General features: G+C 63.8%; 1 protein-coding gene across 1 annotated transcript in view; it reads left to right on the plus strand.

The window, feature by feature from the left end:
• Positions 1-508, plus strand: part of TRIM62 (tripartite motif containing 62) — an 8,860-nt gene that overhangs the window by 619 nt on the left and 7,733 nt on the right. The window lies entirely within an intron of this gene.

The following is a 508-nucleotide window of genomic DNA, read 5'->3' on the forward strand; positions in this document are numbered from 1 at the left end:
TCTGCAGGCTCAGCCTCACCCCCCAATATCCGCGGTACCCCCGGTGCCCCTGTCAGACCCCCGGCACGCTCTGTATCTGGTTCACCCCCAGCCTCGCTCCTATTGCAGCCCCATTGTGTCCCCTCCCAGTGTGGCTCTGATCGCCTCTGTCCCAAATCCGCCCCACTACGTCCTGATGCTCCCATTATCCCCATTGCGTGCTGATCTCCTAATGCAACCCCTACGGCCCCCCCATTGTATCCTGACCCCCAGTTCCCCCTCCCTGCACTGCAACCCTATTGCAGCTTGGTCCCCCATTGTAACCCCCCATCCCCCTGTTGTGGCTTGATTCTCCCATTCCCCGCAGTGTGATCCTCTGAGCACCACCAATTGCATCCTGACCCCCTCTGTTCCCCCTCTTTGTAAATCCTCCAGCCCCTTATTGCCTCCTGACACTCCCATTTCCCCCACTGCAGCCCCGCCCGCCCCCCCCCCCTCCCCCCCCCCCCCCCCCGCCCCCCCCCCCCCA

Source organism: Geospiza fortis, unplaced genomic scaffold (assembly GCF_000277835.1).
Source record: "Geospiza fortis unplaced genomic scaffold, GeoFor_1.0 scaffold4, whole genome shotgun sequence".
Classification (NCBI taxonomy): Eukaryota; Metazoa; Chordata; class Aves; order Passeriformes; family Thraupidae; genus Geospiza; species Geospiza fortis.